Source organism: Galeopterus variegatus, unplaced genomic scaffold (assembly GCF_000696425.1).
Source record: "Galeopterus variegatus unplaced genomic scaffold, G_variegatus-3.0.2 Scaffold246, whole genome shotgun sequence".
In the NCBI taxonomy this organism is placed as follows: Eukaryota; Metazoa; Chordata; class Mammalia; order Dermoptera; family Cynocephalidae; genus Galeopterus; species Galeopterus variegatus.
Genome location: NW_007726357.1, coordinates 1 through 18037, shown reverse-complemented (window position 1 = coordinate 18037; position 18037 = coordinate 1).

The window sequence follows — 18037 nt, the reverse complement described above, 5'->3', positions numbered from 1 at the left end:
TTATTAAATAGCAACAATGTTCATGCCTCTTTCATTGAGGTTGAAAGAGGTATCTTTCTAGTGGTATCTTTTGAAAATCGTTCATAATTTTATTGGTTTCAGTTGATTTCCCAAGTTCTTAGTTTGAATTACTGTTTTTTTTTTTCTAGCAGTTCTCTTTGTGCACTCCAGTAATATTTTGTGAGCTATGAGATGGAAGTTAAATATTTAAATGTCAGAGAGCTTCAGAGGTAAAGTATTTCTCTACCAATCAGTACTAGTGAAAGCTGTATAGGTTAGAGGCAAGATCAGGGAAATCAATATTAATTATTTATGCTGCTCTTCTTGTCATGGAAAATAAATATCTATGAATTAATGTGATGGTTAAGTCAGTATGTGATGAGGCTTGAGAAAGGACATGAATATCTATGATCATATTTTTATGCGTGACTGCTTGCAGGAGCGAAATAAATATCTGCTAATAACATGACAACAAAGAGATTTGAGCAGGGGAATAGGAAAGTAAGAAATACCCACGGTCAATACAAGAGCAGGCTTATATACATAAATACAAGTGCTGGAAAAGGTCAGCAATGGTAACAAAGGGTCAATATGATACTGACTATGTAAAGAAACAAATTATAGAATTACAGCTAAATTGAATTTTTATTCACCTAAAAGCAAAGAATATGCACTAAAATGTTTATGAAGTACAAACCTCAAATTGAATGGGCTCAAGATTTTATTTTAGACTTGTTTAATATCAAAAATGTCAATGGTATCTTGGATGCAGCGGGGTGATAGAGAAAAGAATTAGTGTTAGAAGGCAGGCAATCCTGGTTTTGAAAACAGCTTTTGTATCTTCTAATTTGTGACTTGGGAGAGTTACTTAAATTCTCTGAGCCACATCTCTCTTCTATAGTTTTGTATAGTAATAGCTACTTTGTGGGATGTCATGATTATTAATGAGGTAATGAATATAAAGTTCTAAGCACAGAAAAAGTTCCAAGTATAGCGCCTGGAACATGTCAATCTATTGAATAATAAATGTTAGACCTAGTTGTTATTGATGTTTGTGGAGGTAAAGGAATAATATTTTGGAAGAAATACCTGATATGATGTACAGAAATGACTACCCATTCTTTGCAAACATGGGATAATAAAAATAGCTTATAATTTTTCTTGTTTCCTAGGTAAGCAGAATTAAAATTGGAGAGAAAAATCAATTTTAATATGAAGGGGGAGGCCATATCTAAAATTGATCAGTTGCCATTGTAATTAATGAAAAACACAAGAAATGAGATTTTTTTCTAAATATAATGGATTTACCATTTGCGTAAGATAACCTCATTTAATAAATTTTCTTTTAGCTTAAGAAGAGCAATAAGTTATTGCCCAATGAGAAATATTTAAGCAAAAAAAGCTTTAGATAACAGGTTAAAAGTGAAAATTACAGAAATGCACTAGCCACCTTTATTCATAATTAAAATGTCATTATTAGCGTGTTATATATTCTCAAAAGCTATAGAAAATAGTGGCAATAATAATGTGTAGCACACAAAAAAATTGGAGAAGAGAAGTCTCTTTTTGATTGGGTAATATTTTACCCAGAACATTTATATGTAATTACTGAAGTTTACTGCTGGTCAAGCTTAGCAATATGGGTGGTTGAAAAGATGGCTTTGGGGTCAGTATGTCTGGGTTTCAATCCCAGCCTCACCTTTTGTGAGGACTTGGACAAGTTACTTAACTTCCTCATGCTTTTTTTTCTCCTTTGTAAAAAAATTATTAAATATTATTAAAAGTTATTAAAATACCAACCTCCTAATATCACTGTGAAGTTTAATGAAGATAAGGCAATTAGCAGATGTCTGGCTGTTAGTAAGAGCTCAATAGATAGCAGCTGAAAGGATGTCTTCTCTATTAGCTAGAATGGTATGTTTATTTTTATAATAATGAAAAATTAAGTGATTTTCTGTCTAAATATTAAATTAAAACATCTACCATATATTCAAAACATAGCATGTTTTTCAGTCGAAGCTGAAATCAACCCAACTCCTTTCAGGCATTCAAGAAATTCCAGGCAATGTTGTCTCAAGCTGCCCTTCTGGGCTTCAGAGCATTGACATGACTTGGAGTGAAAGCTTGCCGCTTTGATTTGCTTCTCCATGCTCAAACAGCAAAAGCTTTTAATTAGTGGCTTATTTAAATTATTCTTGCTAGGACCTTATTTGTTCAGAAACTTAACCACTCTAAAGAGCACCGGGATCTCTCGATCCTTTACTTCTGTCACAACAATAAGCATCTACTCAACTGCCAGCCAGCCCTGTCTCCTGTGGCCCTAAAAGTACAGGCCTGGACTTGAACAAGCTAACGTTCCTGTAAAGGCCTTTCCCCATCACAAGCAAGATGTTCGTGTAAACCCACTGGGTATTTCTACCCAACTCTCTCACTCTTCCTTATCACAGAATGAAATGTTGAGTAATTACTTTGTGAGGCTTGCTTCCCAAGTAACTTATAATTTCTTCCTGTAATAGGCTTTCCCCTCCTTAAGTGCAAGTCTGTATCCTATTTATTTATCTTGCTAGGTATAACAATAATGAATAAATACATTTATGAATTAATGAAACCGAGTCTTTAAAATGAAAACAAAGTAACTAAATAATATTTCATAAATGCCCTGATGCATGATGTCACAAGTCCTTTTTATTTTTCCCCCCATCTTTACTGAGGTATAATTGACAAATAATGTTGTATATATTTAATGTGTACAACGTGATGCTTTGATATACATATAGATTGTGAAATGGTTACCGCAATCAAGTTACTTAACCCACCCATCACCTCATATAGTTACCATTTTTCTGTGTGTGGTGAGAACATACAAGATCTATTCTCCTAGAATTGTATTGTATACAATACAGTATTATTAACTGTAGTCCCATGCTGTACATTAGACTCCCAGAACTTGTTCATCTTATAACTGAAAGTTTGTACACTTTGACTAACATCTCCCCATTTTCTCCACCTCCCAGCTACTGGCAACCACCATTCTACTCTCTGTAGAATGTTTTAAACCTTTCATAATGTGCAGCCCTGTGCTAGGCATGTAACAGATATTCATTGTTACTTATTTATTAGTATATGCGTAAAGCTAAGAATAATTTTATATTTACAAAGATATAAAATTAGAAAAAATATGTAGATTAAAGTGATGAAATGTGATTAAACAGACAAACATTAATCAAATAACATACTATTAAAAAACTTGAATAAAAAATAAAGGAGTATTATAGTATATTATAGCACAGGCATTGCCTTTGAAAGTTTGATTTCCTAGTTCTATGAAGCCGCAATCAAATCTTGCTATGTACCAAAAATCAGAGTGTGCTAAAGTGCAAAATCTTCATCCTTACCCTGACATTTTCATTTAGCATCTGCTGAATACCGAGTCAATTCTTCGAACATTCAGAAAAATGTTCTTCAGCAGTTACCTTGTCATTTTGATGATGCTGTACATCCCACAATCAAACAGAAATGTCAGGTCTCCTTTTCTTTTACAGTAACTCAAATATGCCTTTGTAAGTCTGAATTATTTATATTGATTGAGAAAAAAGATTTATTATTTATTTTTCATGCTTCCATATTTCTCAAGTAAAGGAAGACATAATTACTCACAATGCTGTTTTAAAACTTTCACATTTAAAGTGGAGGTAGATTTTGGGTTTGATACCTTGCAATAAGGAAAACAGTGTATGACATTTGAGGGCAATTTACTGAGTCACAGCAAAATCAGAATTTGGACTTTTTATTGAAAAGAGTGGCAGAAAATCGCCAGTATGACCTGCATTTCTAGATTTAAGAATAACAGATAATTTCTGATACACAAAGCCTGCAATCTATGGACCCAGATGACTCCCAAATCCATAATTCTAGGTAGGCCTCTTTCCTGAATTCTGGTGTATTCATTGGGGATTTGTAGCAAATGTCTTGCTCCCTCTTCAAACTCTATCTTTCTAAAAGTGTATTCATAATTTTTTTTCCAAAACTGGTTCCTCTGTTCGACTTTTGTATTTCTATCAAAGATATCATTGTTTTCCCAGTCACCCAGATGCAAGAGCAGTGTTTACATTTTTCTGTACTTGAACCAGTCACTGAGTTCTGTGTTTCTTCTTGCATATTGCCTTTTATACATATTTCTTTTTTTTTTTCCTTTTTGTCTTTTTTCCTGACCAGCATCGGATCACAACCCTCAGTGTTGCGCCCGTACCGGACCGGGACCGGCAACGGGATCACAACGCTCGGTGTTGCTCCCACACCTTGCTCAGCCAGTCTGTATGTGGGATCCGAACCCTCGGCGGGAGCACTGCCGCGCTTCCCAAGCGGCGCACTGTAGCAGTGCGCCACCGGGCCGGCCCATTTTATACATATTTCTTTTCCATTCTGGTTTGTTCTTCCGAAATTCAAGTTTATCACCTTATCTTTAGGGGTAGCAGTACCCAGCAAGGAATATATAAGGAAGTCTTTAATAACAGTTTCTAATAGGAATGAAAGCCACTCTTGTTAACCACACTTCAAATTATTGAAGCATTTAACTACAGGAACTCAAAAGAAACAGAATGGAATCCTCAACTAAAAAGGAATAAAATTTCAGCGAAATTATCCTAGCTCCATACGTACACAGTCAGCTTCCTGCCTCCACTTTCTTCTCCTCTTTACCCCAATTTACTATACTCTCTTTCATCACACTAATATTTCTACTGGTGTTTCATATTTCTGATTGATAAAATAAGCTGTTTAAAGTGATTTGTTGTTTTCACTTCCCACATAAAAATAGTCAAAAGAAATATTTTATCACTGTAGGTTTATTTTTAAAGTTGCATTTTATGACATTTGCATTTTGTAAGGTCAGTGAGTATGTAAGTTAACTTACTGTTGATCTTCTATGTGTTAACATTTGGCTTATAACACATTTGAGTCAGCATGCTGTTTTATCACAGTTTAAAATAGTTAACATTTTATATGAAAATTAAATTTTAGTCAAGCATTTTGGAGTGCCCATATTTTGTTTGATTGATTAGAACATAATTATGGAAATCTCTAAAGTAGATCATCTCTAAGGGGCTTCCCAACTCTAATATTCTCTGATTTTTAAGTTATCACATGCAGCTATACATATATATCTTTGGCAGAGGGATGGAGGGACAGTTATGAGACACACTGAAAGAATCATAACTCCAGAGAATTCAGAGTTAGAAAAATATTAAAGAGCCATCACCCTATCCCAGAATCTTTATAGATGAGAAAATCAGGGACCAGAGAAAAGTGAAATAATTCGTGCAGTCACTTAAAATGGTTGTAAGGCAGTGGGATTGCAATTTCTCTCCAGACTTCTGTCCAATGTACTTTCTAGGACTCAACCGGATTAAATATCATTATTACAATGATTATTTGTTGTCTTTGCCCTATGAATGTGTGTTAAAAGCTATAAAAGGGCTCAGATTCTGTTAGTCTGCTACAAATTCATGGATGATGGCAGAAGAAATGAGCCTGCTGGATCAAAAAAGAAGAACTTTATTATTCATGACACAGCAAGCAGCCTGAGCTTTGTATTCGTGCAAGTTCACCTTGCCGCCCCAAGTCCCATGGGCGTGACATGGCACAGCCTAGCCAGATGATGTGCATATAGCAGGTTGGCGTCACGACTGAGGAATCCTGAACTTAGAAAACCAAGTCTTTTATAACGGGATGCAAGCAAACCAACCTGAGCTTTGCTTCAGATCTCTAGCTTCCAAAGCTGTTTGCATACAAGCATTCTTGAAAAGATCATCCTGAACCAAGGCAGCCAGTTCCTATGCTCTCAAGATGTACATAAACATGACTTCCTTGTAGAACTGTCTCTGAGCAATATGAGTTTAAGTGAGTTTCAGTGAGTTTAAAGATGGTGTACAATACAATGCATAGGATGGCAAGAGATATTGAGGTAATACATGTTATTTGAGAGTACCTGTGTGCTCCAGTTTGCTCAGAGCACAGTCTGCTATAGATAAATTAACACCTTTAACTTTGTTTTAGCATATCTTCTAACTCACAAAAGTGTCTCACATTAGCACAGACACAGTCACTTAGTTATAGCTCACCGAAAAAAACACTCAGTTTCTGAAAAAGAATACTTTCCAGATGAGCATAAAAATTCATCTTTGGTGACTATAACTGTATGTCCTGAAATTCCTGCTGAATCTTAGCAAAATTTCCATGTTTTTATGTATAAAGAAAAAAAAAAGGAGTTTACTTGCTTTCATAAGGGCTTCTGGTAAATACCTACAAACTTTTAATCTAAAAATTTTATTTGTCCTTTTCCCCCTCCCTCTGGTAAAGGGACATGACAATAAACTACATTGTATATTGATAAAGTAAAATAAAAAATAAAAATAAAAGTTTTATTTGAATTTGGTTTATATATGTGTGATTCTCTCCATCTGGCCATTTGCAGAGGTCTTTACCCATTTGCAAAATAATACATCTCTGTAAATGTTTATTATATACCCACATTGAATCATCTTTGGTATAATTTTATATTCCATCCAAAGCATTGTGACTTAAATGGAATTCTATGCATTTATACTTAGGTTCACTATATTAAAATGTTGCTACTGTTCCCTTTTCTGGTTCTGGCATTCTGCTAAAAGGTTGGTAAGTCTGCTGATCTAAACGGCAAAATTTAACCCAGAGATTCTCTACTTTCACTATATTAAAATGTTGCTACTGTTCCCTTTTCTGGTTCTGGCATTCTGCTAAAAGGTTTGTAAGTCTGCTGATCTAAACGGCAAAATTTAACCCAGAGATTCTCTACCGTTTTGTACTCTTAGCACACTTTCAAGTACTAAATCTTTGCTGAAATATACTTAATGGGCTTAAAACACTCAAATATGGTGAGTAAGGCAGCAAATTTTCTAACACAGTCTCTCCTAGAGTATATCACTGTTCTCACAAAGCTTTAGAAAAGCACTATTCAATTTTGATCTTCCTTCAACAGTGACTCTTCCTTTCAGTAGAACTTTTATCAATCTGACTGTGCTCTCTCATAGACCCATGAGGGAAAGCTTCCTGGGTCTACTAAGTATTTGATCTTTCTTTGGCTTGATGTAAATTTATGCCTCTTATCTCCTACCCATAGCAAATTGTGTCCTGTTTTCCACTGACTCTCATAGCTGAATGTTTCATCTGATCAACATTACCTTAATAACGTGCATATTTACTGTTAGCAAAAATGAATTTATACATTGTTAAAATAAAAACATAACAAAACAAAAATTGCAAAGGGTTTGTCAGTCAGATGACACCTCTCACTTAGTGGACCATGCATTTCTAAAATTTTTCACCAAAGTACCCATAAAGGCAAAGGAGAGAGTAGGGGTACCATAGGAGAAACTGGGGGGTTATAACCCAAGGCATTCTCCTCTAACATAAAATCACATTGATCTTTTAAGGTTTTCTTTCATAAAAAATAAATATGAATTTTGCATTTTATCCATATATATCCATAATTTTTAATACAGCCATAATTTTTAAAACAAACTAAAATTATCCCCAAATATCTGAAGAAGTTGTAGTAAAATGTGCCAGGTTTTTCTTGCAACTTGAGGGCACTCTGCCTGAAGAGTATAGGCTTAAAACAGAAGTGTGTTCAGCTATAATTCAAAAGGGGGAGGGGATTCTAAGATTTTCCTTCCTTATTCTAACATTCAAATCATAATGTTTTTCATACCTTATTCTTCCCATAACATCTCTCTCTCTCTCTCTCTCTCTCTCTCTCTCTCTCCATCTATCCATCTATGTGCCTACCTATCCTTATATCTCTGTGTCCATTCACCCATCCACCCATTGCATGTATGATTGTGTCTGTCTTTCTACCTATCTATCTATCATGCATCTATCTGTCCATCTACCTATCTCCCTTTCTCTATCTGTTGATCTATCTATCTATATCTCTCTGTATGGCTAGATGCTTCATTTCTTAAACAGCTGAATTTAAACAATGTTAAACAATATTAATCATCCCCTCCAGCACGATCCAACATTCATTGATTAAAAAAGGGCCTCTTCTATTGCTCTTAATAAAGACAAAGGCAATCACTGTTTTCTAGGTTTCCCATCAACTTTTCTTCTTCTGCGTGGCATATAAAAGATGGTTGGAAACAAAGGCAGGATTCTGGCAGCACATGAAAGCCCCAGGCACTGGGTTTCTCCCTCCCCACCCTCTCCCATGAAGGGGGAAGAAAAGAAAACAGACAAGTAGAACTGCTGTGTGATAGTCATTTTCATGTTCACTATTCTATTTGGTCCTCATGACAACTTTGTTCAGTGCTTACTAATGTTCTCACATCAGTCCCCTGAGCTAGGTCCTATTACTATTCTCATTTAACAGTTGAGGAATCTGAGCTTAAGAAACATTAAGTAGCTTGCCCACATTCACATGGCAAACTCAGATATAATACAAACAACATTGGCTTCAAAGCTCTTGCTCCTAAACATTACTTAAGTCTAGAGCAACAATTTCTTTCATGATGAAATTGTCCGTTTTCATGTCTCTTGCAACCAATGCTATGTTAAGTACAAAGTAAGAATAAGGGTAGGCTAGTCAGGCATTTGCCAGAAAGCCAATATGTGAGGGGCACTAACATTTACCTTTGGAATGTAAGAAAATGGAGAAAATTGTATTTACCAGAAGTTATTTATGCCTCTGAGAGGAAGACTCTGATGAGCAGCTTGGTGATGAGGGTGAGGCTCTGAGGGATTATGCTTAAGTAATGAATGTCACTTGTCTGGTAGGTGAGGATAACTCCCGAGCTTTCATTTTGCTGAATAAAATATAAAACTTTGGGACCAATTTTAATTTATGAGTCAATAGATTAAATGCTGAGAGATGCCACCAGCAGAACTCCAACAGTCTTCTCCTGGTGGGCTGTGGTCCTAGGTAGGAGTCTCCCATGAGTATGAATGACACAAAGTTATAATCAAGTATTAGCACAGATTCTAATTCTTGAGTTGAAAGCCAGAGTTTTACTGAAGTCAGTACAGACACTGTAGAGTTGACAGAGAATTTGTGTAATTGCTAGGTACTACCCTAACCACTGTGGTATTCCTTATACCTCCTCATTAAGTAGTCCAGGACATCTGGGGCCCTATCTTATTCTGGGTCTGAAAATAATTCTTACCAACACCATTTTGACGTGTCTAAATAGACAATCTAAATGAGGTCATTTGACACTGAATATGTAAATCTTCCAAAGTAGCTATTTTCCTGGAGTTAAGTGACAATTTTAGCATATTACTAATTAAAAGTATTTAATAATATATATGATATATATATATACCTAATGAAGATATAAGCTATCTGTTTTAAATGGACTGATGATAATTTTTGCCAGTCTTTGCTATCTAATCAGGGTTTTGCTCTTTTAGATGATAATAGTCTTTAACATTCACTTATTTAATAATCACTGAATTACTGTGAAATAATAATCGTTAAATTTCTCCTCCATGCCATACGGTAGTGAACAAAAGAAAGTTTCTGGTCTTATGGAGTTTACGTTCTAATGGCCTGAGAACAACACTAAACAGATAGATGTCACATGGTGACAACAGCCCTGTAGAAAATAAAGAAAAAGCTGGATAAGGAGGGGAGTGAGTGACGGGTTGGGGAACTTACTTCTTACAGAAAAGTCAGGAAAGACTTCTTTGAAAAAGGAGTGGCTTTGTGCAGACAGGAACAGACTTGGGGGCTGCCTGTTCCAGGAAGAGTGAATGTCCGAGATTCAGGAACTGCCCTAATTAGGGAAGTTGAAGAAATAATACATTTAAAAAAATTTTAAATTTTGTGTAAATAAGCTAAGAACTGTGAATGTTTTTGTGCTTTACAATGTTTGCCAAAGAAGAATGGAGTCCTAAACTAGAAAGAAGAAAAAAAAATTGGTATATTGTTTTCCACTTGCACAGTTTTTAATGGTTTCTACCCATTTCTCTTGATGGTTCTGTGATTTAACCTTCTTAGACAAAACTATCTGCTGCATCTTAAGACATGAACTGAAAAGTGGATGGACTCCTCTTCATCATAAATAAAAGGAAACAAGGATGTTTATGCTAATGCTACAGTCCCTGGAAAAAAATCACACAAGGGCAGAGGATGGAGAAAAAAAATATGTAATATATTTTCATCCACCCCCTGGGGGACTCTCAATTTTCTCTACTCTCCCCCATTTCTTTCTTGGCTTAGCCTGCAGTTTTTCCCCCTTCAGCTTCATTTGAAGTAAATTAAATCCTTTAACTATACTGAAACTACTCCATACTTAACTTTTCAAATCTTTTTGAACCGGACATTTGATTAATAATATCAAAAAAAAAAAAAAAAGAAGTATGGGTATAATTGTCTAGGCACCAAATATTAAGTGACTATATATATATATATATTGTATTATATATATATATTATATATAATACAATATATTGACTATATATATATTATTGTATATATAGAATATACACAACCATCACATGGAGGAATCTTATTTTCTATTCAGTTCCTACTCATTTTCTTCTCAAAGAATCTGAAGATTTTTATGTGGTGGTGATAATGATGATGGTGTTAAAAATATTCTAATTTATTGGGCATTATTTTTTTCCAGGTTATCTATATGTTATCTAAATCTACCTCATGATACATGCTTGAGTTTGATATCATAATCGTTTTTTCAGTTGAGAGAATGGATACTTAGAGAAATTTGGTACTCTCTCCAATATTACACAGCAAGAAAATTACAGAGTGTATTCAAATAGTAGGCATGTATGATCTTCACACTGCATCATGTTGTCATCACGTTGGCAACATACTTCTGGCCATGCTTAGGGTAGTGCCAAAATGTGTGAATTACAGAATGGCTTTTAGAGAGTGAATCCTGCTTGCTAATCTGCGACAAGCATTAAATATGTAAATGGAGGTTCTTGTCACAGTGCCTGGCACATAGTATGTGCTTGATAAATGTTAGCCAGAAACACAAGAGCAACAACAAAACAGAAGTAGGGTGACAAACATGTTTCTCCCATTGGTGTCAGAGTCCTTAATTAGCCTCCTCTTCACTTAAGGGGAAGAGAAAAGCTATTAAGGATTTTTTTTTCTGATTTACTGATCAAGGAAGTAAAGAACCTATATTTATTAACTTTTCAAAAGCATTTCTGTTTATTTATTTCAGATTTGTCAGGAATCACTAATTTGAGCTCATTAAGTTCTAACACCAAAAATGGAAAACTAAACCTTGAGACACCTGCTGGCAATTAAGGAAATGTAAAATGTTTCAATTTTATTTTAGCCAGAGGCAAAAAAATATAATAAGATTATATTACTGGATTTATGCAATAAATGTGTTTCTAAATTGTAAGAAAAAAATGCTTTCAATACAATAATGCAGTGGTGCGGTTAAGAGCACAGGCTTGAACAAGTTACCAAATCCCTATGAGCCTTAGTTTTTGCATCTGTAGAATGGAGATGATGATAGTACCTAGAGGATAAAATGAAACAAACATTAGGTGTTACTATTTTTAACATAGTTACCTATTTTGTTTCCTATAGGATTCTCTTCTCTGATTTCTGAAGTGATAGCTTAGGAGTCTGAAAATCAGTTCTACTAGCTCGTTAATGGATAATTTATCCTTTTCTACTTTCTCCCTGCAACTACTTTCTACACATGCATGCAGACACACACACACACACACACACACACACACACACACACACACAAACTATGCTTCTAGAAAGAGATTCTTAGAAACAGTGGGGAACTCCGAAGGTCTGAAACCCACTGATGGGAATTGCAGTGGTGAGGAAGCTGTTCTCAGACAGATTTTTAGATAGATGGGATCTTAAAGTAGGTTTTGCCTGGGAATGCACTAGCTTCTGTCTTGCTTAGTGTTAGAGCCTACTAGAAACATGTGGATAAAATGGTAAATTACTTTGAATGTCTGCAAAGATATTTTACTCTTTCCATTAAACCTGAATAAAACACACGTTTCCATGTGTGGCTACAGAGCTTGTCTCCATAAGGCAGGGGAAAATACTCTCTTGTAAAACCAGGCTCTCCTCTCACCATAATTCTTCATTTTCAGTGAAACTGCTTTAAAAATGATGAATGTTAATGATCACCTTACTTAGGAGGTGTCATCATTTATAAAAAAATATAGAGTAAGTTTGATGAATAGTTAGAATTATAACTTGGAGGCTTAGGCAATATGGGGAAGATAAAAACCATCTTTCTCAAAATAAATGAGAATTTATTGTTTACTAAGGTCTTGATGGAAACAAGGCATCACTTTAAATATCATCATGCTTCAAATATCTCTCACTCAGACTTACGAGATTCAATATATAGGCAATAAAATGGATGGAAATTTGCCTTACTAATCACATTTTAACTCTGAATTAGTATATACAAGTTCAGTAATAGCTCAATTTATAGGAAACTTTTAATAACCAGTTAAAATTTCACACACTTATTTTAAATAAAATCTTTTTATTGACTTCTTTCAAAGGAATGCCCTATCTTTTCTACAGTCTTTGATATCTAATTATAGGAGTGATGATGATTTTGAAGAAATGAGAGTGCACTGAAGACACGTGCTATAGATCTATAATTTGAAGGATCTCATAAATCTTGCTAGGAAACATCATGGGCAGAAGACATTTACTTCAAAAAGTGCTGAAAGTGATGACAAGACAGAAACATTTTCATTAACATGTGTAGTTAAATGCAGCTTTTCATAGTCCCCTATACCATAGAAGCAAGGCTTTTCATTTTTGTATAAATCTAGCCATCATGTATTAGAAATTCAATAAATGCTAGTTGACTTGAATTACATCTACTATATTGTATATTATTCAATATGTTGACAGGTTTTTGATATTTAATAAAATACAAGGTTTGACTTCTATATACAAGGTATGTCCTTGGACTCCAGAATTTTTTTTGAAATCATCTAATAAAGCTTTCTAGCAGCACCTCAGGTGGTTCAGTATGCAAGTTTAGCAGACTCATTGCTCGTTAGTGGTCTCTGACCTGATCTTATACCTATCCTGATGCACACAGAGTCAGGGATGGTTACTGGAGCAGCTTGTGGGTGATGACGGGCGAGATGGGGATGGAGGGCAACTGTCTCTCGTTAAGAAGTCCTGAGTGGGGATAGGAAAAAAGTATAGAATCGAATACTTCATTGCAGAGGCCCTGCTTCTGGAATCAACGAGACGCTTGCAATGTTGAATACAAGTCTACCTTTCTTTTAAAATCTATTTAATGCCACTGAAAGCTTTCCCAAAATTTTATTCAAGATTGTTCATAGGATGTTGGGAAAACCCAAAAGACAAAGGACGCTTCACTCTCAATTAGCATATGAGGCTGAAAGCCTGGGAAAAAGATAACTTGAAGTGTGTCTTCTGGTAGAAAAACGAATCCCACACTCTGGGAGTCAGGTAGGGCACTGAGAGGTGTGGATGTGGGCAATGGGATGTTTGTGATTTGGGAAGAGGTTTGCCAGAGGAGAAAGAAAGGAGAAGACAGGCTAGAAGTAATTTCAAGAAGAGAAATAGATACCAACCCTGTAGTGTGTGTGTGTGTGTGTGTGTGTGTGTGTGTGTGTATACATACATATATATATATATACACATATACACACACACGCATGGGAGACAAAGTGATATTCTGGACTGAGGCCCTGTGATTCTGTGAAGACCAATTTGAGACAGCATGTAGATGGTTTCTGCCAATTCGAAACAGTGTAGCTCATTACACTGAATACCAGCTCACACTCCTAAATCCTCACTTGAAAAAAGGAGGAGTTTGCAAAGTGCTGTGGAAACTTCTCCAAGGCCAACACTGGCTGTGCCATCATGAGAGTCACTGAAGTGCTACATATTTCAGATTTCCAGCTGCAAAGCAATTTGGATCAGATGATGTCTAAACTACTTCCCAGCAGTAAGAATGGAAATTTAAGGAAATTCTCTTATTTAATCACATGAAACATTTAAGTTTTTGATGAACGTAAATTTTTCACATAGATTCCTTTTCTTCTGATGCTTATATTTCACTCACATGATGTATGTTGGGGAGCAAAACAAAGTGTGTCTTAGAAAACACTGTGTGTGACAGTATGTCATCCCAGGCCAGTTTTACTGGCAGTGTGTTATTTTTGATAATTTTTGTACTGTGAGTAGGAAACACTAATGGCTCAGTTGAGATTTAAGGAACATGGAAAATATGAAGCTGCTTTTAAATTTTTAAAAAATATTTTTAAAATTAAAAAATATTTGCAATTCATATTATTAAAATTATATATAAATTAATTGCCCTGTTCTCCTGAATTGAATGGATTTGTGTTACCAGATAAGGGCGTTCTGACTTGGATAAATGGAAGGATAAATGCTTTCCTTCCTTAAGCACAGGCCCATTTCTTTGTGTGGTGATATTTCCCACAAGCAGCAGAACTGGTAGAGAGTTGGGGAGCTGAGTTCATTGCTTCTGAGGAGGCCTTTGGATGCAAATGTTACAGCTGATTGGCTGGCCTGGTCTCTTGGATCCTGTTGCTCCACAGAAAGTCTTTCAGAGGCAGCTGGGACCTTCACTATATCTGGCTGTACTGGGGATCAAAAAAAGAGAAAGAAGATATTTTTCCCATCTGTGTCTTGGAGGATGCCTAATTAGCTTCCGTACTTACTCAAGGAGAGAATAAAGCTATTTAAGTAATTTAGCTTAGGAAAAAAAATTACAAATTAATTCAGGAAGTAAAGGAATCTACCAAAATGATTTGAAGTGTTCCTCATTGTTTCAGCAAGTCCCAGGTTTTTCAAATTCATGTGCAAGCCTACATTTTTGCTTGCTAAGCACTAACACCAGTGATGGCAAGTCAACTCTCTAGACAGTTAACTTCTGATATAACCACCTTATACATTTTTGTTTAGACCAGTCAGAGAAGTATTTCTGGTGATAGTGACATTTACCATATCTTAACAGGTAAGGAGGAATCAGCTAGAAAAAGCGAGAGTGTAGGTAAGAAAGATCTCCTAGGCTGAAGGAATACGATGACTGAAGAAAAATCATTTTATGGAGAAAAAAATATAAGGAGTTGATGTTTCTGTAGAACAAAGTGTGGGGGAGGGTTGAAGAAGAATTAGGTTTTATAGAAGAAAGAATGAACCAGATCAAGGACAGCCTTACTGGAGAGCCTAACCTATTTCTACAGGAAATGCAGAGCCACAGAGGTTTTAAAAATGGAAATGGCATGTTTGCATTGTTTACAAGTGGTCTTCAAAAGGTGTATTGTATTATTTATTAGTTCCTTTTTTCCATGCACTTTTTGAAGTATCCTTGTGGACTTCTCCAGCAGCAGTGTGAGAGGGTTAAGACTAAAGGCAGAAAAATCTGGTAGGAGTCCAGGTAAGAGATGATGATTGAAATAATAAGGAGAGGTTAGTGAGGGTGGAGGGAACAGGCACAGATTCTCTAGTCGCACTTGGACAATACTGAGGAAGTACAATTTGTAGTAGGATGTCAAGGGTAATGGAGAAAAAGGAAATGACCAGCCCTCTCCTACATTGGCTGGATGGTACCAGCAACCACTGAAGAATACAAAAGACAGAGCAGAGAAAATAGGGAATTCAAAAGGGCATATTTGAAGGATGAGGTGTGTAGGGATAAGGAAAGGCAGTTNAATTAGGTTTTATAGAAGAAAGAATGAACCAGATCAAGGACAGCCTTACTGGAGAGCCTAACCTATTTCTACAGGAAATGCAGAGCCACAGAGGTTTTAAAAATGGAAATGGCATGTTTGCATTGTTTACAAGTGGTCTTCAAAAGGTGTATTGTATTATTTATTAGTTCCTTTTTTCCATGCACTTTTTGAAGTATCCTTGTGGACTTCTCCAGCAGCAGTGTGAGAGGGTTAAGACTAAAGGCAGAAAAATCTGGTAGGAGTCCAGGTAAGAGATGATGATTGAAATAATAAGGAGAGGTTAGTGAGGGTGGAGGGAACAGGCACAGATTCTCTAGTCGCACTTGGACAATACTGAGGAAGTACAATTTGTAGTAGGATGTCAAGGGTAATGGAGAAAAAGGAAATGACCAGCCCTCTCCTACATTGGCTGGATGGTACCAGAAACCACTGAAGAATACAAAAGACAGAGCAGAGAAAATAGGGAATTCAAAAGGGCATATTTGAAGGATGAGGTGTCTAGGGATAAGGAAAGGCAGTTGGATACGTGGTACTGTGGTTCAGGAGAAAGGTAAATGGAAAATAATGGATTTGACAGTAATCAGAATATATTAGTAGCAATCAAAACCAAGAGATGAGATCACCTAGGGAAATTATGTAACATAGAAAAACATAGTGCTCAGGACAGAAGCCTGTGGAATACAGCATTTGAAGAGTCAACAGAGAACATGTGGTAAATTACTTAATCCCTGTGAAATGCAGATAATAACTACTTCATTTTTGCACTGTGGAATTTAGAGGAGATTACACATGTACAGCGCTTGATTCAACATTGACATTTACTAAATCATCTTTTTTTTCCTTCCCAATTTTTATACTAGTGCTATTGGCTTATTACATGGTAGAGATAGTACACTTAATTATTATCATTTTAAACAACAAGAGCAGAAAGACAGTATGCCATTAGTGGTTTCTACACCAAGACTAGAACATGAAAATTACGTATAGACTTGCATGAAATGGCTGTCTATTCAAATTTCATAAAAATATTGCACTTGAAAAATGTTTCACCTTATGATCACGTACAACCTAAATTTTGATAAACCTATCCTAGTAGACTGCTGTACATAGAGGGTACTTTAAAAGTTTGTGGAATTAAAGGATAATATGAATGTTTCCATGAACATTTTGAGGTACCCTCAGACATTTCTAGAAACATCAGCTTTTACATTAAAATCATAGTTTTAGCTGGAGTGTGATAATACATAACCGATAGTTCAGATACATACATGTTGAATGACAAAATGACTCATTCTAATATATTATTCACAAGAACAGTGTAATGGAGTAAAAGATAATGTAGTTCAAGAATAAAGGGTCTTGTCAAATAACAGGCTAGATCATCCCTACAAAGATGCAATTATTTTATGGAATCAGTACATGGAGAAAGTCAGAGACAAGGGCAGGGAGGTCAAATGGATGGAGGGTTGCCTCGCCTGCTCTATGCAATGGATTTTCTAACCCATGTGTCCAGCTTGGTACAAATTTATTGGGTAAATATCTATTTTAATTGATGACAGCCATTTGTGGAAAATTTCTGAACATTTAGGCCCTACCCCCCAACTCTGAAAATTAGGAGATTTAAGTTGTTACTCTAAGAGGTACATAACTTCACACAAAAGTAAACATCAGCATTTATGGTATCTGGCCACCACCAACTATGTCATAAATATAACCTAGCTCTTAAATGTGCTAACGACTGGTTTGAAAATCTTCTCTGTACAACCTATTCCTTTTTCCTTATGTTTTCTATAGCTTTTTTTTTTTTTTTTGGTTTGTTTGTTTTTAACATAAAAAGCCAGTCTTATGCTAGAGGCAGGTGAGCCATTTGCAGCTCTGCACCCCATATGCAGAAGTTGGGGTCTATCAGGCCTGAAGCTGCTGCTGCTCACAGGGGATTGAGCACATCCATGCTCACACGTGGAAGCTTTTTGCTTGATGTGAGTTTACTCTTGAAGAGCGATGGTGTGGGACTGCAGTCAGCAGTCATCCACTGTAGAGTTGCTTGTTCCTTCTGAAATTGAAATAAATTGGCTGAGGGAATGTGCAGAACAGCAGTTGGTGAATTTAACATGGAGCACTGTGGGCCCATGCTCATAATGACTGCATTATGTTAAAGCAGAGAAATGCAAAGGGAAAACCTACTTAAGAATATTGTATTTCTCAGTACATATCAAGCCATCAAAAATGTAAACAGACCTTTTATATTTTAATGGTAGTAGAATGGAGTGAAAAGAGAACTTAGTTA